The sequence below is a fragment of the Nomia melanderi genome, chromosome 1 (assembly GCF_051020985.1).
Source record: "Nomia melanderi isolate GNS246 chromosome 1, iyNomMela1, whole genome shotgun sequence".
Classification (NCBI taxonomy): Eukaryota; Metazoa; Arthropoda; class Insecta; order Hymenoptera; family Halictidae; genus Nomia; species Nomia melanderi.
The window spans coordinates 37,177,463-37,202,467 of NC_134999.1; the positions used below are offsets into that span (position 1 = coordinate 37,177,463).

Sequence of the window (25,005 nt, forward strand, 5' to 3'; positions counted from 1 at the left end):
CGGGCCGGTGAACGCAACGCGTGCACGTACGCCGCGCAGCGCCGCGCCGGGGGACGCGTGCGTCCCGATTCTCGATAATTATAATTAATTGAACGTCGATAAACGTCGATCGATCGGAGTTTCGCCCGAGCGTTGCGTAACCGCTCGAAATCACCCGACCCGCCGGTTTTTGTCGCGCCGAGCACCGTTGATAATCCGTGAGACGTGTCGAAAGCGCCTGGATGCGCTCTCCCCGCGACGACAGGATGAAAACTTGCTCGTGAATCGAAGATCGTTTATAAGACGAAACGTCGCGGCGCGTTTCTGATTTATTTCAGCGAACGGGACCGAGTCCCGTCGATTCGAAGGGAGTTCTCGAACGAACATAAATTGAATCGCATGACACTCCGAACTCCGGAGATTAACGATTAATGATCCGTGAGAGTGTCTGGTAAATGTTTGACGAGTTTAGTGTTATAAAGATGTAATACTCGTAGTTTAGAAATGAAAGAGGAACAGTTTCAATAGTAGCAAGAGTAGGGATGGGAGTGGCCACGCGAGAGTCGCAGCCAATGGGAGCTCGCGAAACCGTGTCCACCGCTCTCTATGGTATCGTCGGTTGTCAAAAAACAATTCGGTCGCGAGCAGGGTACCCTCGGCGAACTAACGATGGCACGTCGGTCGGCGTACGCGACCTTTCTCGAATTTCGACCCGCGTTGGGCAACCGCCGGCGAACGGCGCGCGGTAGCGAGATAGAAAGGAAGAAATTACTCGAGGCCCGTAATGAGATTGTGACTCGCGCATAATGACTCTGGAATCGATAAGTGACGTTGATGCATATGAACGCGCGTGCCAGCGGTGAAAGGGTCAGTAGTCAGACGGTGCCACTATAAATACCGGGAGGATTTAATTCGTCGTGTTTTCAGCGCGGTTGATCAACGAAAGGATCGATAGGGATCGCGGGCTCGGTCCGTGCGGCCGGCTCGGTGGGGGAAAAGAAATGAACAGGGTGGGGAGGGGGTGGGGATGGAAAGAAAGGGAAAAAGAGACGGCGTGGCGATGCATGCAACGCGTCGCGCCGCCTCGACGACCGCGGGCCGCATGCCCGAGAGGTTTATGGTAATTCGGGCGAACCAAGTAAAAATGTGTAACGCGACAAACCAGCTGACGCGTTGGCCTTGTTTCACCTGAAATAGATTTCACCGCGGAAACGTATTCCGCGCGCGAGTTTTGACACGGTGCAACGATGCCTGTAATTTCTCCTCTACGGCCCGACGCTTGCAGCGCGAACGCGGCGCGCCGTGTACGCGCCGTGCAGCTTGTAGACGAAACCCCGAAATTCGATTACGAGCGTAACGAGAGTTAACCATCATCTTAAAACTCTTAATGGTGCTAACTTTTGCAACGATGGATTATTCATTTTTTGAGACAAACGTGTAATTCTTCGTCGTTTCGCTTTAGTTTTTCGTTAGGATTTTCTTTTAGTGCATTTGGCCTGCATTTAATGAGTATACACTTCGTTATTTGATTTCATTGCGCGCACGAGAAGAGATTTTTCAAACTAAATTCCACACTTAACCATGTGCTTGCTAAGTAGTCGCTATGCGAAATGATTTTCATTCGAGAAATGGAAGTTTGAGCGAAGAAATTCTGTTTTTCCGTTTATATAACTTTGGGATCGAAATATCTATTATTATTGAAAAAACTTCGTAATATTCTCTTAATGTGGCAGTGTAACATATTTAGCGCTATAACAAGGTTTGTCTGAAGCATTTGTTTTGTGTTACCTTTTCGAAGTTATTGAGTTATATTTTGGAAACGCCTGTTATTAGTCGAAGAATGTATGATGTATTTTCCTTCATTTGATTTTTAACGTTCCTCGCAGTGACGGATCTGCACAGTTGTTCATTGGATCGTATTTCTTTCGAATTCGATGGAAATTGGATATCGATGTTCGTCGCGTATATTGGATATTTGCATGTTGCTTCGGGTATTGCAGACTGCGCGGATTAAGGAGAGAGGCCGGTGAAATATCGCTGCTTACTGAAATAGAGGATAGACAAGACAAAGCAATGGTAAAAGCCACTAATAAACCCACTAAATGCAAGAAATAGCCGGTTTTATTATTTTCCGTTTCATTTTGAGCGGCGGTGAAACAAGTTGTCCGCGTAACGGGATTATTGTTACAAGAGCTATACCGCGTGAAATTTATTATACAATCGCGCGAGGCTCATACTATTTCGATCCTCGTTCCCGACAATGTTAATAATGAATTACGAGACAGCCTGTCATTGGGAATGATTTTAATAAGAAAATCCTGGTTGTTGCGCGGATTTGTTGGCCGATAGTTGGCATGGATGATTCACATCTGTAGTTTTACGCGTGAAATACAGCGTCTGCTGTTCAACCCTTCTGCTCCTGTGTTCTCCGAGAATTCTATAAATGTTCGTCAGCCGAGCGACCACTTTATTCAAATATCGAACAATGTAGATCCGAATATAGACGTCTGATTATTCAATGCTCATTCTACTTACTCCACTTTTTTTCCATTTATCTTTGACGGTATTCCTCTAAAACACTCGTGACTTCTTAACACAACAAATATAGACAGCTGTCGACGTAATCTACCGCTTGGAAGCTACAAACTGACTTCAGAAAAATCTCTCCCTTCGAAACTCCGGAATAAGTCGCGCTTAGACGGCGTCCAACAATTACCGCGCAGTTGCTCCGTTATTCACGTAGTGTTCACCTGATTCGTTTCTAGAATTCCGCGGATCTCCGGCGAGCGTTGCCCAAGAATAGCGTCGGCGGACGTTTCCGACGCGTTTCCGCGCGTCAGTAGTCCGTTCGGTGGTTCGCCTACGTCAAAACCGCGGCTCGAAAATTCATCGTCGCGGCTATACCAGGAAGCACGGTAACGTCACGGTGGGACGCAATCCGTGGCTCGCGCGATTTGCATAGTCGAGCGTGCGGTGTCCGTTCTGATCGATTTTTTTGCGACGTGTGTTTTCCCGCTGCCTCGGAGGAATACATAATGGTGCGTTTACACTAACCGCTCGAGTCGTTGCGAAGACGAGTACATGTAGATGTGAATAGCGCGAAAGAGACGAGTTTGAATTATTCTATCTCGCTTCTAGATTCGTCTCTAAAATCGAACATTCGTCGGGGATTTGGAAATATTCAGCATCGTTCACAATAATAGAATATTCGATTGGTTTAGAAAAATACTAGTAGATCTTTTAGAAATTAGTTCGTCCACTTTCAATTGAATAAGTCTAGTTTCAACTGTTTCGTAAGGTACTTGAATTCCAAGGGTAGTAGATCTACTAGGCACTAAGTCTCCTAGGTACTAGATCTGGTAGATACTGAAGCTACTAGGCACTAAATCTATTAGACATTAGATCTACTAGGCACTAGATCTCCTAAACACTAGATCTACTAAGCACTAGATGTACTAGGTAGTAGATCTCCTAAACACTAGATCTCCTTAACATTAGATCTACTAAGCACTAGCTCTACTAGGCATTAGATCTCCTAAACACTACATCTACTAAACACTAGATCTACTAAGCACTAGATCTACTAGGCATTCGATCTCCTAAACACTACATCTACTAAGCACTAGATCTACTAGGCATTAGATCTCCAAAACACTACATCTACTAAGCACTAGATCTAGTAATTACCAAGTCTACCAGAAAAACAAGCTCTAGCGTAAAAGCACCATAAAACAACAGCCCAGAAAAGAAAAGCGTATGCAGCCTATTCTCTCGGCGCGCAGAGAGAGCCACCGCTGGTTCATTCAAACCTGACGCACGAACGGTCCGGTTCGCGCGCAAACTCCGGCATCGCGGCGCATCGCTCTCCTTCTCTCACCCTATCTCTCTCTCTCTCTCTCTCTCTCTCCCTCTCCCTCTTTCCCTTTCCCTCTCTCTCTCTTTCCCTCTCACTCACTCTCTCTCTCTCTCTCCGCGTGAAACTCTGACGTCACCGCGCCGCCCCCGTCCGTCATCGACCGACTGACCGACCGCCGTCGACGACGTCACGCGCCAAGGACGACGCTATTTCGGGCGTTATGCACATCGCCGTCCTCGCCGCCCTCCCCCGTCTTCGCGGCCGCCTCCTTTCGACGTTGGTTCCGTCGTTGTCGACGTCGTCGCGTGTACCCCGTAGTTTCCCGGACCGAGCGTTACACCGACGTCGATCCTCGAGCGATTCCTCGATCGTCGGACGAACCGTCCGGTGTCACGCGTCGCGCGATCCTTCGAGGCGCGTGCCGCGCCACGCGGTCGTCCAACGCGAGTTTTTCGGATCTATCGGCTTCCGCGGCGTTCGGCTTTCCTTCTCGCATCGATTCGCGCGGTCTCGCGTACGACCGTGACGCAGTGAAGCACATACCGGCCTCTCACGTGTGTGTGTGTGTTCGGAGTGCGAGCGAGGAAGCTCGAAGACGCGAGCGCTGGTTTCTGACAGAAACCGAGGTCGCCGGATGGGACTATCCGGTGCTTAGGATCGTCCTGGCCTGGCATGAGGTAACCGTATCGATTCACCCGTGTATCGCGAGCATGTATTTTTCTTATCGATTCCGGCGGGGCTCCTCTTCGGCCGCTTTGGGGGTTGGGGCGAGTGTTCAGTGATCGAAGCGCGTACAAAGTTGGACGCGTTAGAATGTCTCGTGCACAACGCGGGTAGTATTGATTCCGCGGAACTGTCGTCGGAGAGTTCGAGGCGGAAGTCTTCGTCGTGGAAGTGCCGTTAAGTTAACGAGAGTTGTCAGGTATCGAGCGAAGGGGTTATTACATGCTTCGAACCGCCGAGATTTTACGAGTGCCCGAAGAATGCGCGCTGGCAAAGTGGTCGGGCGATTGCCTTTAATGACACGCCGTGCTGTCCAAGTGACACTTCCTCCGTTCCGTCATAAAACAATGACCGGTGTCCAAGAGACAAGTGTCGATAGAAGCGTACGAAGTTTCTAAAACTACCCCCAAGTTTTCCAGCTACCGACGAAACGAACGAGCTTTCAGCCGCTGAATTATTAGCAACGGACGATTCACTTCTTCGCTCTCGTGTATAAAAATTATCGAAAAACTACCCTGATTGACGCGCTGTTAGCGAGTTGAACAACTTCGCAGGAACTGCTGTTATCGCGGAACTTGTATTTCCTGTTTCCAGAAAAATCAGAAAACAACGGCGGTGTCTATACGAAACTGACCCGCGGAAAATCAATGCAACGCGAACCAACAGTTTGACGAACAGATTGCACTATCGTTATATATCGTACGAACAACACGTCGTATAAAAAACAAACAAACAACGAATCTTTCCTGTTAGTCGATAACTCTCAGAAATCTTCATTCACAGCAAGTGGCGCAATCCGAGCGACCTTGGGAACGGCGTCACGTGGCGTTCGTAATTTTTGCAGCGTCGTGACGAGCGCACAGACGCAATCGTTTCCCGGAAACAGCGTCGAAACGACGGGACCGGTGATCGCGGGGAGGGGGGAAGGGGAGGAGCGAACAGGTTCGACAGTGTCGGAATCACCACGCGAGCCTCGTCCTGCCCGTTGCTCGCGTAACTGTCGGCGTGGCAGTGGTTAAATTTAACGGCGAAGCTCAGGATTAGCGCGTCGCGACTGGGTTCCGCGTGACGTTGCCGCGAGGAGGAACGCGAAGGGACGGCGGATGTCGTAACCGGTGCCAAAGCTGACTTGTGACGACGCATCGCGCGCGTGCTTTGACGCGAGCTTTTTGCGGCGCGGCGTCGCGAAACGTAAATACCGGTGCGGTGCCAGTCTTTGGTGAATGACCGGCCGGCAGAAAAAGATTTCGTCACCGATCAGGCGCTTGGTTAAAATGGAATTTTAAGGGTTGATGAGCTCCGTCGTCATTACTGTAGTTAAGCGTTTAATTGAACGTTCGAGCTGCGTTGCGTTGCTTTGCGGAATGTTTCATCACTTCGTATTCGATAATTCGATGTCTATAGGTGCTTCCTTTTACGTTGACCACTACCAATGGAAAGTTTGAAGGTGTATCACCTCAGAAATGAATGAAAGAATACAGATCAACGTTCCGAGAACTAGCAGCCGCTGAACGAAGGCTACACTTTTCTTTACGCTCTTTCCTCGCTCGTAAATATAACGGCACTTTTAAACGTCTGAAAGTGATTCCGTGTGATGTCACCGAGTAGAAATGCAAGAGCTCTCGAAGAAGGCAGGATAGAGGTTGCTCTTGACTGGATACTCGTTGCGCCTGATGCACAATATTGCCGGGAGATTCATTAGACATGACGTTCTTTCGACGAGTATAATCTAACTTATCTAAAACTTCTCTAAACTTGAAAATTTATAATACCCTTGTTCTAAACAAATCGTCACTCAACCTAATTGTCCTAAACAAATTCATTCATACAAACCCTTTATTCTAAACAAATCGTCACTCACCTAACCAAGACCTAACCAAGACCTTATCCTTTCAAACTTCTCTAATCTTGAAAATTATATAATAATCTCATTGTTGTAGACAAATCATCACTCAGCCTAATTGTTCTAAACAAATCGTCACTCATTAACCAAGACCTAACCAAGACCTCATCCTCTCAAACTTCTCTAATCTTGAAAATTATATAATAATCTCATTGTTCTAAACAAACCATCACTCAATCCATTCAATTTCTTTAGGAGAAGAAACTTTTCCATCGAAAAAATGTTCATATACTCGACAGGAATCCTCGTCTGACCAGGCACAGGGACATTCCCCTAGCCAGATCTCGTCGGGCTGGAAGCGCGCGACCCAATTAACGGGCTCGCCGTCGCGTTGACGATTTCAATGGGCCGGCCCGTTGAAAGTAGGAGTTCATTCGATCACGGTAGAAAGGAATACCTGAATCGGACTAAGCCGCGGCGCGCGGCGCGCGCGCACGACACGTCATTTAATTTTCATGCAAGAAAGCTGTCGTTCTCTTACCGTGACCTCGCCAGCGGAATGCTCGGGACAGTTGTTTGAAACGTTGTCGATTAGCCACCGTCGATACCGCTAATAAATTTCCAGGCTGTTCCATCTCGCCACCGGCCGCGCCGGTGATTTATAGCCGCGGCGGCGATCCGGCGGCGGGCAGGCATCCGCGGCGATGCCCTGAAACCCGACTCATTAGCGTCCGCCGGCGATGCGCGTAATAATCGTGTTTCTAATCTTATTCAAACACGTGACGGGGCAATGGAATCGAAGAGTATGATGTTACGGAGGTAACGGGCGAGCCAGTTCCGCGGAAGGAGTCAAGGACAACGGTAGCGGCGGGGCTGCCGCGATTGCGATCGGGATCATTTTCAGACGGAACTTTCGCGGAATGATTGCGGGTGAAACCCTAGGACGACGAGGATTATTATCGGCACGTTGATTTCATGATAATACCTAACACAGGTAGCACCGCGGAGTAACTTAATAAAGAATTTAAGACGGATCGCGAAAACTAACGAGGAAATTGCGTCAGTAAGGTTCAATTCTTTTAGGAAACAGTTCCTTCTCTGTCTGTACGGTTTAATGGAGGTTTGATTCAATATCGCAAGCTAGGGGATGGAACATTTATTTCACGATAATATACAGTGATACTATAGCAAGATGGTTAACACTGAAACTACCGAGCAGTTCAGCTGACTTTTGAAAATTTCGCTACAGAAACTCCAAGAGTATCTGTTCATACTTTAATTGATTTACAATTGAATTTTCATGGAGCTGAATGAATTTCTTGAATAATTTCTCAGAGAAACATTTGTTACCTTTCTAATAATTGCAAAAGGAAGACATCAGGTATGGGTCATTTGACCCCTCTGGTAGTTTTAGCGTTAACCCCTTGCCCTATAATGACGAATGAGACTCGCGATGAAGATTTCTAGATTAGTTTAACGGCAATCGATGTTATTCACCCACGGATCAAACAACTATTTTGCTATTATCATTCTATTATCTTCAAATAAAATTTCCACTAGAAAGGACAATTTTGTTGCACTTCCTTCAAATTGTCGATAGTAAAATGATATCCGAGCTTAGTGGCGAAGGTAAATAGTACGCCAAGGGGTTAACAGAATAACCTATTCGATAAACCCCGACAGATTCTATTTCCCAGCGCAGACGTCCTCTATTTTCCAGAATTCGCGTTGCCCAAGCAACCAATCGCGAGCAGATAAAACGGGAGTCTCAAGGCAACCCCGCGCGACCTTGCAGCGACGTAACGCCTCGATCCGTTCCAAATCCGAGCGGAATCCCGGAAAATCCGAAATACCCCGATGAAAATCCGCGCGCGAGACCGGCCCGTGTTATGTCTCGCACGTCGATCAGCCGGAATCAACATCGGCGGATTCTCGTGTCGAGAGGTCGCCGGATCACCGGAGCGCACTCGAAAATATCTTCAGACAGTGTTTAAGACGCCTTTGACGACCGGTCCGTCGATCAAAGGCGGTCGGATCGGTTCGTTTGATGTCGCGGAAAAAGAAGTCAGAGGGGTGGCGGGCGGCGACGACGCGGGGGTATCGGTGTTTCGCCGCCCCTGCACGTCCGCGCTCGGGGGTGGGGGACGGCGATCGATGAACGGAACTGCGGTACAACAATGACGTCATCGACGACGTCGCAGTATGACGTCACCGGGTCGGTGGGAGTCGGCCAGGTGGTGGGGACGGGGTGGGAAAGCAGCTGTGCGAAAGGGGGTTGGGAATGCGGAGGGGATTCGAGGATGTGTTGACGACCCACACAGCGACGCCGGCGCGAGCGCACGTGTACGTGTGCACCTGAGTCTGTTTAACGGGGGCGAGCAAGGCCGCCGGTTAAAGGGGATAGCCCGATGCGTTATCGAGCGTCGAATTTTAACAGGTGGAAACTGAAGGGATGATTTCATTCGTTGTCTCGGCTGTTTCGCACGTTTCCAGGATGTTCCTTCGTCGATGCAGACTTGCGTTACGGGGTTATCGACGGGGGATTCGTCGCTTTAGTCGAGGATTACTCGAGGAAGGGCGAACGAAGGGTTTTTCGGCGAAGGGATGGAAGTAGGTGAAAGGCGATGACTCGCTTGAAGGTGTCCTCGTTTCGTTATCTACCGGGTGACGTGGAAGCGTTGAGGAATCCGTAGATTATTTCGTGTTTCACTGGTAATTAGTTGTGCGAGTGTTGTACGGTAGGATTTCCGTGAGTTACTCGAGATCTATTTTCCATTTCAACTTTGGAACTTCAACGTTGGAGCTATCAGAATTTCCAGACTTTCCATTTGAATTTCGAAATGTTCCGCGTGAAACGATGGGAATCTCCGGTGATGGGATTCCAGGAACATCGGAATATCATCCGTCGAGCTCGGAAACCTATCGGCGTCCAATTTTCTCGACTGTTTCCGCCAGGCCGCGCGGACGAGGGGTGGGTTCAGGATCTAGACGCGATCAGGAATGCCGAGGCAGACACACACGTCCGTGTCGGGAAGGGCCGGGTTCGATTGTTTCACAACGGATCGGGCGCAAACTCGGCCGCGGCGCGGCGGTGTCGATGCGAGCCGTTATCAGATGTGTTGTCGTTCTGTTTTCCCGCTCGTGATCCGACGCCGAGCGTGTGTGCCGCGAGCGCGGCGGCGGCGGCGGCGGCGGCGGCGGCCCGGTCGACTGATTTGCCCGAGCGAGTTCGATCAGATAAATTTCGTGGAATCGTGCTCCGTGTCCCAATTCGCCGAGCACTCGCGCGTTTTCTGCTTTTCTACGGTTTCGCCACGCGAGACGTATCTCCGTCGTGAATCGGGCCGCGCGACGGCTTTCCGCGGGCCCGAGCCTGTCGGGCACCGGTAAATTACCGATCACCGGGAAAATCCTGCGCACCGGCTAACGGAAGTAGCCGTGAAACACCGGCATTCGCTTAATCACCGCGGCTGGCACTTAAACCATTCGCTCTTCGCCCGATACGACGCAATCGAACCTGACCTACCCCTGCTTTGCATTCGAGATCGCGGTGGCAATCCTTAAATCGCATAGATCATTCCGGATCGCTGGCGAAAGGTTAAAATAATAATTTTGAATAATGCATTCTACGCCGGAGACTAGACAAGTTAGTTTCCTTATTACACCACATAATGCGGTGTTTTTGCCTGACACGGCGCGCTTATCTAAATGACGGCAAAGTAAAAAAGAATTCCTGCGTTGCGTAAGTGATACGGATCTATCGCGAGCAACTGCAGTTCCGCGTGCTCGCTCGAAACCACGGAATACTTGCTAAAAAACCGATACGCCGCGAGACCAGAAGCTTAACGAGCGAAGGGTGCCAACTTCTTTCCAAACTTCTGCCAGGTGTCCCTCTCCCCCGAGTCCGTCGAATTAATTACCACGTCTGCGTTAAGTAAAACGCGAACCGTTCCGCGGAGCTCGGTAATCGTCGTAATTCCATTAAGGGTAGCCATAAACGAGTGAAACTGCCGCCGAAATTACCGGCGGCCGTCTGCGCGCGGCCCGCAGCCCGCAATTTCCCGTCTGGCCGCGATGTAACGCAACAATTTGCGGGCATGAGCGTAAACGGCGGCAGAATATTCGCCAGGCAACCCGCGACAGGTTGCGAACGGGCACCGGTGGCCGGCTGCGGCCACTCGTCTTCGTCCCGCGCAATGGAAATCCGCCTCGGCGGCCGAGCGAGCGAGGGAGAGGCACGAATTCGCTTTACGAGCTCGACGGCCTTGAGGCCTCGAGGCTCAACGAGGTCTCGATCCGTCCTGAGTCGGTCACAGTCGTTCGGTATGCGGACCTCGATCTAAGCGACTAAATCATCCGTTCGTTTGCTCGCTGCACGATACGCCGTTCGTGTACGAACGAATCCTCCTCTTGGCGCGACCTCCCCGTCGGAGGATCCGCGGATCAGCCGTGTTAGCAATCTTTGATATACGCGATCCTTGGATTTCTGATTGTTGGTGGTTCTCTTGGAATTGCTACTTATGTAGACTTTGAATGATTGTTGTGATTTGGTTATCAGCAATGTCTGATCTACGCGATCCTTGGATTTCTGATCGTTGATAGTTCTGTTGGAATTGATACTTATCCAGACTTTGGTTCTAGAATGATTGTTGAGATTTGGTTATTAGCAATGTCTGATCTACGCGATGCTTGGATTTCTGATTGTTGATAGTTCTGTTGGAATTACTAGTTATCCAGACTTTGGTTCTCGAATAATTGTAGTGATTTGGTTATTAGCAATGTCTGATCTATGCGATCCTTGAATTTCTGATTGTTGGTAGTTCTGTTGGAATTGATACTGAATCTTTGGTTTTCGAGTGATTGTTGTGATTTGGTTATTAGCAATGTCTGATGTACGGGATGCTGGGATTTCTGGTCGTTGATAGTTCTCTTGGAATTGATACTGAGACTTTGGTTTTCGAGTGATTATTGTGATTTGGTTATTAGCAATGTCTGATCTATGCGATGCTTGGATTTTATTGAAGAATTGGTTAAGAGATTTTTGGTTGTTTGAGTCTTCTAATTAGGGGAGTATTAACGCTAGTACTATCAGATTGATGAAAATTTCCTATTCCCGATTTCTTCTTTCAAAAACGACTAACGAAGCTAATTCGATAATAGCAAAACCGAGATACAAGTCGATTAAAATCTTAATAAACGCCCACTCATGATTTTCATTCATATAAATGTCAATTTAAGTGACTAGTGATGCCAGTGTTAGTCACCGATCCATAAACTACCAATACCAATTTATACCTCCTACTACGGTACACGTTTCAATACGAAGGATACAATCATGATATAGTGGCAACAGATAAATCCAGAGTTAATTGAACGAAACTTTCAGTATTCCGCTGATCCTATTACTCGCTAAATGTAGGAAGACAGAAGTTTCCTGAGAATACATTAATTTTACAATAGAAAAGCGTCGATGTTAACGCGATGACACCTCGCGACAGAATTTATTCACAGCGGAATCTGCGCGATTAATCTCGCCGATCGGTAGTTCGCAGCGGCGGACGAGAATCCAGGATAAAATTAATATTAATCAAATCCGTCATACGGAGCGTCTGGTTTATTGATGCCAGCTAGTCGTTCCGGCAGCGAAGGGCGTCTATGTAGATCTGGGATCGCGATTCTTCGCGGATAATCCCGTTCTGCAGATTATCGGGCCGCGTTTTCAACCGATGATTTATGCGTGTCGTTTCGATCGAATCGAACGGCCCGTATTTACATCGAATTACGCTCGCGCGGATGCGCCGAGCGGAGCCGCCGCGTTATCGAACAAGCCCACGCGAGCTGTCGAAGCGGGGGTGAAGCGATTACCGCTCGCCTCGAAACTTACGGCTTCCGTGATTAACGATCCTCTCGCGATAATTAGGTGTGACGCTACCTACGATCTTCTTGGACACCGATAATCGATAACTATTCAGCTTTTCTTTTTGTCTTGTTGTTTATTGAATGAGATACTATTTTCAGCAACATTGAAACCTGAAGATTCAATTATTTTCTTTTGCGTTCTCTTCGATATTGCTTTATATTGTAATTAGTCTTTAATAAAAATTCCTTTTTTTTGTCTTGTTGTTTATTGAATGCGATACTATTTTCAGCAACATTGAAAGCTGAGGATTCAATTATTTTCTTTAACGTTCTCTTCGATATTCTTTTATATTGTAATTAGTCTTCAATACGAATCGCCGTATTTTTTCTCAGCTGGAAAATTGTCGAACAGAGATTCAGAATTAATGTCGCGTTATGGTAATCGGTTTTGTAGAAAATTAATGTATCGTTGCAAGGTAAACGATTGTTTTCCGTACGTTTCGTTTCTTTGAGTTGTTTATGTAACGCATTATTATGGTAACCGGGGAAGACGAGATATCTCGTCGTTAATGGCCGACTCCGCCTTTCAGTAACCTTTTATCTTTTTTATTTATTCTATTAATAATTCTTACACTTTATTCCGTCGCGAGATCAAGATTAGCATAAATTGTGTGCTGTGTTTATGCTGATCGCGATAAAATCTCTACAATATTGACTTTATTTGCACGGTTAACGGGTGGAAAAAATATCGAGTTCGAATTTTATCCTCGCGGCGGTGTCGTAAATTCGTTGCTACGTGCCGCACCGATAGGAAGTAATGGTCCGGCGGATTTAAGTTTGATTGGAGAATATAATAAAATGGAACATATTCCCTCGTAAATCACCGAGTAATTTATTTACCGTGATAGTGTACAAATATTGAATTTTTCATCGATGCGGTATTAGAGGGACAGTTAATATGCGCTTTCCGTTCGGCGGCTAATTAGTTTGGGCTAGTTTAGTGCGCTCATAAAGGTCCCCATAATGGCCGGAACGTGTGAGCGTAATTAATTTACGCCGATATCAAAAACACTGACTGATGCACTCGTCTGCGAGCGAATCTTCCACGGCTGTAAACGTTAATTGGAAATCATGCGTGTCGCTCTCGCTTCTGCTGCTCTAGCTTCAGGAAACGAGCCCGATTGGTACACCGTGAAAACTCCGATTCCCATTAGGAATACCGTAATCAATGTTTCGTTAATAGCGTGCACATATGTGCCTCTAATTTCATTAATCACGGAAGAGCGCTCGTTTAACTTCGAGATCTTTGTAATCGCACACTAAAAACCAGAGGATACATTAAATGCTCTCAATTAACGAGACATGAAAACATTGCTTAATTCTTTCTTTACCCAGAATCAATGCAGAACCATGGATTCCTTAATTAATTTCTGCATGGAAAATTATTAGGCTAGCCTCCAATACATCATGAATACTGGGAAACTTATGACTTCCAAGAATAATTAACATTCACCGCGTAGAACATCGAATTAACTCTTTCAGAACCAATAACGAGCTCCAAAGAATTTCCTTTCCCTAAACAGACATTTCACCTTCTACCATTTAATCATCCTTATCTTCACCGTCATCTCCACTTTCCTCGGTTACACGTGAATGTCCCTTTATATCCACGCTCATTTAGAAAACACCGGGCCCACCGATTTTCTAAATTAATTACGTATTCATAATCGATTCGGACAGTCGAAAATTAATACGTTCCGTGACACGGAAACTTCGGTTATATTTTGCTTGTGAACTACATTGAGCTTTTCGATAAAATAATAAGTTATATTCAAGTTTCTCATTTCTATGTATTTTGATATTGTTTCTTTGTTTTCACTGCTTTGCTACAAACATTGACGTGTACTATATGTGGTACACGTGGCACGGAACGTGTTAAACAACCATCCAATTCAAAAATCCCATTCAAAACTCCGTTCTAGCTACCATTCCATTACCAAACTTCCAAATTCCCAAAACCCCAGGTTTCCCAAAAACTTCCTCCCATTAAACCACCAAGAAACCTTTCTCATTAGATTCAAAAACTGTGGGAATGGACGTATTTGAGTGTATGAATAAATATATTGATGAGTGATGAATGTGTGCAATAGATGAATGACGCGACAGTGTGAGCGTGTTTCGAATGAATGTTCAAAGCATTGAAATACTCTACATTACATTGATTTTCTCTATGTTAATAATGTCCATTTTTTAATGAATCTAGAATATTCCAAATATGTGAAGCTAATTACATAGTAATGAAAGAATGTGAAAGTGTGTGAGACAAGAGCATTTGATTATATAAATAGTGTGTGCGTTTGATTTAGTTTTATCGTGAGTTGTCAAGAAACGATTATACCGTTCCTACTAAAATCCTCTTTCTCCTACAACTGTATCTCCCAAATTCAACTTACGAAAAAGAATCTCCGATCGAAATTGGCGAGTGAGCCATCTCCCAGCCGATCCACCACGCCCGCGATCTTTATCGGCTGCTCCGCGAGTTTTCCCCGTGCCGGCGCGGCTCCGCTCGGCCTCTACGGAATCGGCTCGGCCGCGTATCAACAGGAGATCGTATCCCCGGTTTCGGGGTCACGGAACCTGCAGCTCGTTTCCGACCGCGGTATGGGTGTCGCGTATTGCCCGGTCTGGCGCATACCAACCAGAGAGATCCTATCTGGCCGCGTTGTCGCGGCGACACGCACGCACACGTGCGCACGCCACCGCGCTCACGCTTCATGCCAGCAGGCTGGCCGGTGTTCTTTTCCCTCCTCCCGATCCTTTTTTCCTCTTTCTTTCTCCCTTCCACGCGGCCGGTCTCTTTCTCCGTTTTCCCCGTCGTTCTACGGGATCGCGGGCTGCCAGAGAAATTTCAAGGAGAAATCGAAATCGACAGGGGATCGGACGGCCCGGAACCCGGCTCGACGATTTCCGTCGTGACCCAGCCAGGGTGGCGGAGTTTACGAGGGAAAGTGGAAAAAACGTGCATGGGAGCTTTATGGGTAATTTATGCCGGTTTCTGGGCGCCTAGTGATAATGGGCGTTTAACACTAGAACTACCGTACCAAAATGACTGGTTTTGTTTGTTTCGCAGTTATTAACCCTTTGAACTCTGTAGGCTCCGATATTGTAATTCTAATATTAAATATTTTAATGAATCTTAAAGAAACTACCCTAAAATTATTCGATTTTCCATACATCCAAATTTTTGCTATATAAATACTATAAGATTAGTAGCAGTTACTGATTGATTACAAGACAATCTAGAGTGATAAGGGTTAATACCTTAGAAGCATTGAATATTTGAAATGATTTTGGAAATAAATAGTTTCACTTGAGTACTACGATGAATATCCAAAGAAACTGAAAAAAATATATTGTTACAATTTTTATATAGATTACGTATCAACCGTGTTAAATGCTCGGTAGTTCTAGTGTTAAGTTTTAGTTAAAATGACTGGTTTCGATTTTTTCTTTTAGCAATTATTGGTATCTTCGAAGCATTGAATATTCGAAATGATTTTGAAAATAAATAGTTTCACTTGAGCACTATAATGAATGTCCGAAGAAACTGAAAATAATCTATTGTTACAATTTTTATAGAGATTCCATATCAATCGTGTTAAATGCTCGGTAGTTCTAGTGTTAATGGCACCCTCGTCAGAATGGCAGCTAGCCAACGGTTTGTTTGATTAGAGTGAACTAGATGGTTTCAATGATTCCCAATTGTTCTATTGTACTTTGTAGGAAACTGAACGTCGCACCGTCTGACGCGAGTCTTAGCTTAGATTTGTGTTTTAGAAGCACGCTTATGATTTGTTGAGTTAGATTGAGATTATTACTCTGAGATCGTCGTGCTGATAGGTTTAAATGGCTACCGTGATTGGATATACAATTGTGATAACGATGGAAAGGTAGGAAGCGTGAAGAGATTGAAAGGCAGTTGACTGGGAACGTTGCTCGATAAGGACCGCGCGATATTAACTCGTCGAAGGGACAGCAACAGGTTCCCGGCGCGTTGGGTTCCTTCATTAACGTTAATGCCGGGCCGCGGCTGATTAATGAGGCTAATAACTCGCGCGGATCGACGGTGAACGGCGCAACGAAACGGCTCGCGAAATTGTTTGACAGGTGGCACACCGTGCGTACCCTTAATTCCCATTGATTCGCCTGATTAATGAGCCCTATAAATCATCCGAAGTCGGGCGCCGTGTGTTTTCCGCGGGGCAGACGTTAAGAAATCGTCTCGTCTTCGGCCGGTTTGTTCCTGGTCCCGCGTTAATCTTGTTAAATGTTGTTACCGCCCGCCGGACTAACTATGACAGTTATTGACAGTCACGATTTACGTCTGGATTGATTGATCAGCGCTGGATCCTCCTGCGGAATCCGATCGACGAAAAAGGTTTAAGCTGTCTCTTTCACCAGCGAACCTTTCTGTTTAAATCTTCGAACATTCAATGCGACTCGTTATACTGTAACGAACAATAATCGAACCTATTACTCCTGAAATTCGGTTTTCAGATCTTCCGGCTCGAATCCGTTTCGATCTGCACAATGTTTTTCCCTGATAAGCCAGCCCGAGTTCTAGCTGTTCATTTGGGTGCTAAAGCCTTTGCTTGTAGCTTTGAACTTTGGGTATGATCCTTCACATTAACGCAAGTGTTGCTTGCGACCTTAGTTCTTGCGAAACTAGAATTTTAGACCCCCGACCGTGTCTCTATTCGGATCCAGCTTTTCTGCTTCATTTAACTTCCTCGTCTACGAATTAAGTTGCCAGTTATTTCTGTTATTTCACGTTCGTTGCGTCATTCTCGAATCTATCTTGTAAGCGCAACATTCGTTGGGCAAGCATTGTTAAAGTATCGTTAAGCTTCGCCTCATGATGGATTTCCGCGTATCAAGATGGAATTGCCGCACGGAAAATGCGCGACACAGAAGCGTCCCGCGGTTTCCAGATTTTTCGTGAACGCCGGAGTTTGTCCCGACATTTTTGCCTTCGAAAGGAGCCGGCTGCCCCGGCCAATCGATTTTTCCCGACAATCCGCAAGGACGATCACTGAAGACGATTACCGAATACTTGTATCACCCGGTTGCAACGCTCGTCCTTCACCTTCAACCGTTTCACTATACTCGCGTATCTCGCCGCGACCCACCACCAGCTTCACCATCGATTTTCGTCGCTGGTTCTCGTACAACCTTCTCCAAGGGCGTTCGAACCATCCACTCCTGCAATTTCACATTATTTTTTCGCCTCGCGTTCCACCCGGACGCTCGCTCGACGAAACCGACGCACTCGTCGCTTCGCTCGCGCACTTGCGCTATTAATCTCGTCGATTCCTCCGGAACGCGTCCGCCGAAAATATATAATTCATCCGTTTACCATTCAATTTGAGCCTCGAAGCTTTCAGTGCCTTTTTTCTGTCGACGAGAAAAAACGTACTCCGCGTATCTCTCGATTCCTCGGAAATTAATTACCGAAACTCGAATAGCGACGGCTCGGGTTTCGTCGGAACAGTACCTGGAAACGTGGAACGCGTCGCAAGAACTTCATTTCGAAGTTTAATCGGCGTCAACCGATTTTTTCTCGCGATGAAATATCACGTCGCTGGTACCGGCGAAATCCTTATCTCCGCCCGTCGAATCTTCGCCGGGAAAAAAAGTCAGCCGATCTTTTATTCATTATTCGAGACTTTACGCCCGGCTAATAAATCTCCGCGCGCCGGAGGTTAGCCGATCCGCTCGGCTCCACCTCCGCGTTCCGGCGATCGCCTTTTAAAACTGCTCGCCGTTTCGCTCCTCGCCCCGGCTAAATTTACTCGCGGCAATTACGCGGATCGCAACCGGTTCCGACTTCGCTCATTGCGCTCCATTGGCCGCGGCCCGGTCGGCCGGCGACGTTTCAGTCGTTTCCCGATTTCCATCGCGTCGATCATCCTCCGACGTCGATAGCGGTTCCACCCTTTTACACGGCCCGGCTGTTATCAATCTTCGAAACGCGCGCGTGTATTCGCTCGAAACCGGCGCGGACGATTTTATGCGACGCGCCTCGCCATTTAACAGGCGCGTCGGCTAATAAATCAGTTTCTGGTTGCTTTAATAACGCCCGACAACCCCGTTGAACCTCGCCCTTTGCGACACGTGGCGCACCGTGCTCGTTGTTACGTTTATTTAGCTCTTCTTCCGCCGACGTTGCTTTTATTTGGAAATAGAATTCGAAGGGGCGATCGTTACGCAGGCTCGAGGGTGTTTTATCCGACGAGAATATCGACGATATTCTTAACGATTTAGTCGCGGAACTTTGCATCGACGCGTATTTCTAAGGAAGTTATTAGATTTATGTAAAATGCGACTAAAGGAGGGTGTAGCCGTTGAACTGAAATTCACTTGACACCGAAACTAAATCTGTCAACCACCTTTAAAGCTCCAACAGGCTAAGGGTTAATTATTCCGGGAACGGTTTAATTTCGTCCATCGTTCCTACATTATATACCATGCATCTCTACAAGCTTAATTAAATTATCCCAGGAAATTTCTAATCTTCGGAAAAGATGCGGCCGGTATTAAAAACGAACCACTCAACAAAATGAACTCAGCCGATTCCCAAATCCACCGTTTCCACTGAAAGTTACGATCAATGAACAGCGTTGCTCTCAAAGTATCAAACAAAAGACGCAGCTCCACAGAATTAGACCCGAAAATCAGGCCAACGGGCGATCCCCGTTCGAACGGCGAATGTCAGCGTTTACCCGACCGCTCCCGGGAATATTCGAATTACCCCACTTCGAGAAACACCGCGGAAACAAGGATCCGCCGCAATGGCTACGCGTATCGTGATTATCGTTTACGATTGGCCGTTATTAACTAGTTAACTGTGGAATTTAGTTGGGAAAACCTCTCGTGCGCGAAATAAAATAATATGTAGCGTGTACTCGTCGAACGCAGGACGAATGCACGTAGAGTATATTTCAATGAAAGATGAATACTCGTCAAACACAGTTAACTGGTTAACACTAAAACTACCGGGCACTTCAATTGACTTTTTAGAATTTCGCAATAGAAACTCCAAGAGTGCATCTGTTCAGACTTTAATTGATTTATAATGTAATTTGTGTAGTGCTAAATGAATTTCTTTAATAATTTCTCACAGAAACATTTGTTACCTTTCTAATAATTGCAAAAAGAAGACATCAGGCATGGGTCATTTGACCCCTCTGGTAGTTTTAGTGTTAATACTTGCGAAGTAAACACTCGTCGAAACTTCTCTGCAGTCGGAACAGTGCTCTTAATAAAGTAGAATCAAAAAAGTCAAGACTATAATTAAGGCAAATTAAAAATTCTGATTTCAACCAGTCAACTGTGGAATTAAGTTTTAAAAACCTCTCGTGCGCGCAATAAAATGCACGTAGAGTATACTTCAATGAAATATCAAAGCGAAACAAAGAAGAATGACATGTTCATATGAAAGAATAAAGAATTCAACGCTGAAAGAATCATGTCAAGCTTTACGACGGCGCGTATACTCGTCAAACACAGTTAACTGGTTAAAATCGACCATAACGCGTCGTCGTATAATAAGGATCGCGAAGGGACACGGTTCGCCGTGGCCGGTGATTATGATATTAGCCGTCGATGCGGGGGACGATAAGCGATAATAAGCGGGCTGCCAGGCGGGCAAAAGGTTGGCGCGCCGCGAAATAATAGGTAACGCGCTGATGTATTAATTGGCACCGGCGTAATAAGACGGTCACGCCCGGAATCGGCGGGCGTTCCGCTATCCGAGGGATTCGATAATGGGAGCGAGCGGCCGCCAGGGGTGTCGGATAGGCGTTCGCGGATGAAAACTACGAGTCTCTCACGGCCCGCGCGTGTGTTGCCGGGATTTCGTAACGAAACAGCGACTATAATTTGCCGGAGCGCGATGCTCGCTCGGCCCGGCCTCTATCGGGCCGCGTTCATCGCGTTGCGATCGTGTCAGATGGGTTCAAACGGCTTTCAAAGAGCTGCATTGTACCGATCGATCCTTATCTGGACGGGTTCAGCGTTCCAGCGACCCCTGGACTCGCCGGTTATTACGATTAGCGCGACAGGAGGCCTTTGCCGGCGAGTTCCTGCGGGGGAGGACATTTTATCCAGGACGTTTTTATTGGCAATTCGACGATTGACTCGCCGACTGTTGGGAAATACTCAGATTTTCGATTTATCGGCAGCGGTTCGCTTACAAAGAGCTTCGAATGATGCGATTAAAAATTGCGTAACACAGTTGCCGATCGTATAATACAGTACTCGAGTCGTGTGTCGCTTCCGATGGATGGGTTTCGGGTATTTAAAGCGGGATAATGGAGGTTAACCGTGTTATTCGAGGGATGATTGTGTTCGAGATCGACGAAATTCGAGTTTAAGAATAGAGCGGTGAAAATAGAAGAGAATAGAAGACGACGCGGGACACGGAGTTTAATGGAGCCTGATTTAATAAGATGGAATTAGTCGCTGACGTTTCAGTATTACGCGAAGAGGGGCGTCACTTATTTGCCTTCGATGAACTTGGATAGGCGTGGGTTAATCGAGCGTCCAGCGTTCGATTCAACTTCTGGACGAGGCTCGTTTATTTTAGGGGACGGACAGTGGTTCGGTCTTCGGACCGGAAACACAGGCTCTCGACGATGCATATTAAAAGACCGATGCGAGGCGATGCAAACCCGCAAGAATAATCGGCGCGTGAAATATTTAAACTGCAAAAGCGAAATAGCCCGGTACAACCGTCTCCGATGTCACCGACGGATCTCCTGATCTACGCCAGCAACTCGTCCATAGTCTTGACGATCGAGATCGAGTCTCGTAACTTTCGCCGCCGACTGTACCAATTTGCATAAAGCTGTGTCCTCAGCATCGAGGAACTTTTCGTCGCCTCTTGCTGCTGCGTCCCAACACATTTCCAACGAGGATCAGAAACGTTCCGTCTGCAAGCAACATAATCGAAGCATTCGATTTCCCTCTCGATCTCCAAGCCGCATCTGCCACAAGCAACAAAAATAAAGAGACATAGAGCAACGGTCGGTAACAAGTGAATTTTATAACTTCATCGAGACGCGACGCGAGACTTGTCAGTCGTCGAGTCGGCGAGGACGCGGCTTAACGCCTCGTCCACGCTTCAAGTGACAATCGGCGAGCGTTGAATAATAGAGCGCCGATACGGACAATGGATATTTTAGGCAGGCCGGATTATTCTTTGTATGCAAACAGGAAACGATATTTACGGGCACGCCGGCCCCCGATGCAGTATTGAGACACGCGTATCGGATTTCCTAATAATTACGGGCGAGACCTGTAATTTCCACTCGCGCGTCTATGTTTAACGCGTTACACGGTGCCGATGGTCGCGCGGAGACGATTGTATCGTTCTGGTTCGATCCGGGGACCGTTGTCTCCACGATCGGAACGTATCGGCGCGCCGAAACCGCGCGCGAGATAAAACGTGTCCCGGCCACTTACTTGCCCGCGCGCGATCAACGTCCCTGCAATTACTCCCTCGTAGCGATTTAACGTATCATTAGCGCGAGTTACGTGAGCAAACACGCTCGAGAGGCTGCGAACGTTTAACAATCCCGTTACCTCGCTCCGGCTCGCGGCCGAGGGTGAGCTTTTATTTTTAATATCGGCTAAACGGCCGACCAAATTGCCCCGGCCAACTTTCTACGCCGATCCATTGTTACGCCGATGCTTGGGAGAGCTCTCCTCTCTCAATGGGAGCGTTGCGACATCGGCCGCGGTCGGCGCGGACCTGGTTTACAAGGATGCCCTCGGTCGGCTGGGAAATTTCTTTTGGTTATCCTTTCAACTGATTTTTTACTTATCCTCCGTGAAGCTGATACTATTCTTCGGTGAACTGTTACTCTGTTCTTTGCTTTCGTTCTTGATAATTGTTCAGCGCGCACAATGAATTTTTAAAGTTTAATTTTAAAGTTTATTATATGTACGCTTCGAGCGGCAACTTAATGGTACTGGAATATTTGGGGTTCGTGCAAATCAGTCCACACTTAATTTTAAAAATAAAATTTAATATTAAACTTAATATTTTGGTACAGTATTGTTGCACGAGCGTTCGTTTGATGCTTACTGCTCGACGAATTTACATTTAGGTTGATCAGCATCAAGATCATTCCAATGCCAAAGAAATATTCTAAAAGCATACATTTCAGGTACTGCACCAAAATTAAAAACCATTCACGTGGCGCAGAACCCACTAGTTACGCCATCGAAAGATATTGTAGCTTTAGGCTCTACGGCGATTTTAGTCTTGTATCGAGTGCGCTGATTGGAAAATCGAAAATACCCAATCGGCGCATAATTCCAAAAATCGGAGGCGTCTTGGACGACGCCCTTTGGTCAGCCCTCTTGGTGCAAGGGTGAGGGCAGTGGCCACGTGCGAGGGATCCTCGAAGATTTGCCGATGCCTTGGAAATTTCCTCCGAGTTGACTCATGTCTGGCGGAGCTGTTACGAACGAGATTCGAGTCGACCCTTCGGAAATTCCCGGTTTATATGGTCGGTTGTCTGTACGAACGAAGTAAAAATTCAAAAACTATTGTCTGGACATGCGCGGATCAACTAAATGATTTTATCATGGTTTAAGGTGGAATTGCCCCTCGTAACAGAAATAAATAAACTGAGTTCGAAAAAAGCTAATCCCGAAAATAATTTTGTTGGCACGTCCATGTTACAACGAACCTTCGAGGATTTTCGCTGTTTTGTTCCGCATTGGACGGAACAGCGTCCGAAATATGTTGTTACAGCGTAACACTAATCATTTCGTAATTGAAGGATTTTTTCATAAGTTCTTTAACACTTCCACTGCCAAGTAGACACTCGTCAAAACTCCCAGGTACTTGGAACAGTTTTCTTCATTAAGTAGAAACTAAAAGGTCAAGATTCTTCGTAATAATTGCTCTACTGTCTTTCTCATATCTCATACACCTAACAAAATTCGGTTCGTTCGATATGTTGCCAAGAAAATTCATATTCAAGCTTACGTGAAAAATAGTGTCACCCAAATTTGGGTGACGTGGCGGTCAATGTGTTAATATAGTTGAAGAATTCTCAAATTGATTGTTACAACGCTGTCAATGCTGTCTATGGAGGTTTGATACTCGTGAATATAGGTGCAAATGACCATCGCCTATATTCTTAGTATCATGAATAAAAGAGTAGCAATTTTATTACGAAAGTATGAAATCTTGAAGCTCCCGAAGAATTAAGTAGACAGAAGAAATTGCTTTCGTCGTCGATTTCAAAGTGATCGTCAACGTGTTAAATGTTAAGGTATTCAGATTGATTAATTAAATTAGCATACCGTGCAGAGAATTTTGAGTGGCACCGAATTCAGAAGTCATGAAAATTATTGAATCAATGTCAAATCGAGTATATTGATATTAAAGTCCTATCAAATTTAAGGAAGGAGGAGTAGATTGAAGAGACAGTTTTGACGGAGATCATATTCCCAGTAGAATCAGGACACCGGGATATTAGTCAGCCGGGTAGAACGTGAACCGTCGGTGACTGGAGCAGAAATAAAAAGTTAACCCTTTGCGGACGAATGTCGATACTTTACCGAGATTAAACTTTCATGTTTGTAATACTGAGTTGCAAACAAATGATTCAACTACTCAAACAGCAGGAAACCAATACATAATTTCCTTATTCCATATTATTTAGGCATCTAGTACACATTTTTACATAATTTTGTGTAGTTTTATATAGTATTCATCCTTTTTATATTGTTTTATACAGTTTTATGTAGTTTTACATAGTTTTATGTATTATTACGCTTTTTTATATAGTTTTATATAGTTTCATATAGTTTTACGTAGTTTTAGAAAGTTTTATATAGTATTTCACATTTTATATTGTTGCATACAGTTTTATATAGAATTTCACATTTTATATTGTTGCATACAGTTTTATATAGTATTTCACATTTTATATTGTTGTATACACTTTTATATAGTATTTCACATTTTATATTGTTGCATACAGTTTCGTATAGTCGTGCGATTCGGCAGAACAAAAGGTTTTGTATAGTTCAGAGAATCTTCGTCCGCAGAGTTAACCGCCGAAAGGAAGGAAAGCGTTCGGCTGTAAGAGTTGAATAATTCCCATTGCTTGTAACGCGTCCATTAATAATTTCGCGTAGAAAGGTATACGCGTGCTGCGAGTGTTCGTCTCCAGGTCGCGTATAAATCACTCGCCGATCATCCGTCTGTCGCTGGGAGACAGTCGAATTTGTCACGAGAGCCTAGCCATCGACAGGAGAAAGAGAGACGGGGAGAAATTGGAAATTTCCTATTACCGAATCGCCGCGCGGCGAGGAAGAAAGTGCCGAACGGTACTTTCGATCGGCGCATCCCGATCGCACGCGGTCTACGCGGAATCGAGTGAACAAGTACGCCGACGCGTGGCCGCGACAGAGTTAGGCGAACATTGACCAGGAAATAAAAGTAGCAGTTTAACCTTTTGCGGAAGATTCTTTGAAGTATGCTAAACCTCCGCAGATGCAGCTAAGTTGTATGCCACTTTCTTGAACAATGGAAAAAAGAATTAGTCTAGTAGCAATGAGCTAACTTGCACTCGAGAGATGACTCTCAGTGACCACTTGATTTGACACAGTAAAACTATAGAATGCGATATTTAATGTTAAACTTTGTATAATGCCTCGA

General features: G+C 46.1%; 1 protein-coding gene across 4 annotated transcripts in view; it reads left to right on the forward strand.

Annotated features, from left to right (window-relative positions):
- Positions 1 to 25,005, forward strand: part of Hr38 (Hormone receptor-like in 38) — a 66,414-nt gene that overhangs the window by 9,952 nt on the left and 31,457 nt on the right. The window contains exon 1 of one of the 4 annotated variants that reach the window (XM_031971958.2): positions 4,110 to 4,512. The exons of the other annotated variants lie outside the window; for them this stretch is intronic. The gene's annotated coding sequence lies outside the window, so the exon portion shown is untranslated. Of the gene's footprint in view, positions 1 to 4,109; positions 4,513 to 25,005 lie in introns of those variants that run through there. 4 annotated transcript variants of the gene reach the window in all.